General features: G+C 24.7%; 1 protein-coding gene across 1 annotated transcript in view; it reads left to right on the top strand.

The window, feature by feature from the left end:
• LOC105449965 overlaps positions 1-655 on the top strand; it is a 13,129-nt gene that overhangs the window by 8,794 nt on the left and 3,680 nt on the right. The window lies entirely within an intron of this gene.

Here is a 655-nt window from a genome sequence, read left to right as displayed (position 1 = left end):
ACAAAATTGTGTTACCTTACTCAATCCAAGTATTATCACAAAAATTAAAGAGGTAACAGTACAAAAGTAAAAAATTTAATTTTAATAAAATAATTTTTTGTGTTAAAACATTCGGCGCTGCTAGAAGGAAAAAGAAAAACAATGATAAAAAGAATTCAAAAATAACCAAATATAATCAGAATTTTACATTAAAAACAAATGTTGTTTTAACGATAATATACAATTAAACTAATATACTAAATAATATTCTTAGCAAAGTTTATAGTACAGCTATTTAATACATAATTAATTAAACTTATACATTAAATTTAATACAACAAATCTTAAACCTATTCCGCAATTTACTTTAGCAACGCACGCAAATCTTACAAATAAAAAATTATTATCCTATACTTAAATATAACCACTTGTACAACTTCTAACGCACGCAAGAAATCGAAACTTATATATCTTATACTTAATTCTAATCCGCATGACTAATAACATGCTTACACACATATATATACTGGTTACTTTTTTTACCAAGACACTACTGTCTCCTAATTACTCCTGTGTGACATTATTCTTATTTTCGTTATTCAGTTTCAATTATACATATCATATTTATTTTTTTGACTACGTTATATTTTCTAGCAGCGCCAAGTGATTTAACACA

The sequence above is a fragment of the Wasmannia auropunctata genome, unplaced genomic scaffold (genome assembly GCF_000956235.1).
Source record: "Wasmannia auropunctata unplaced genomic scaffold, wasmannia.A_1.0 LD336071.1, whole genome shotgun sequence".
NCBI lineage: Eukaryota > Metazoa > Arthropoda > Insecta > Hymenoptera > Formicidae > Wasmannia > Wasmannia auropunctata.
This window is presented reverse-complemented; position numbering and strand designations above follow the sequence as displayed.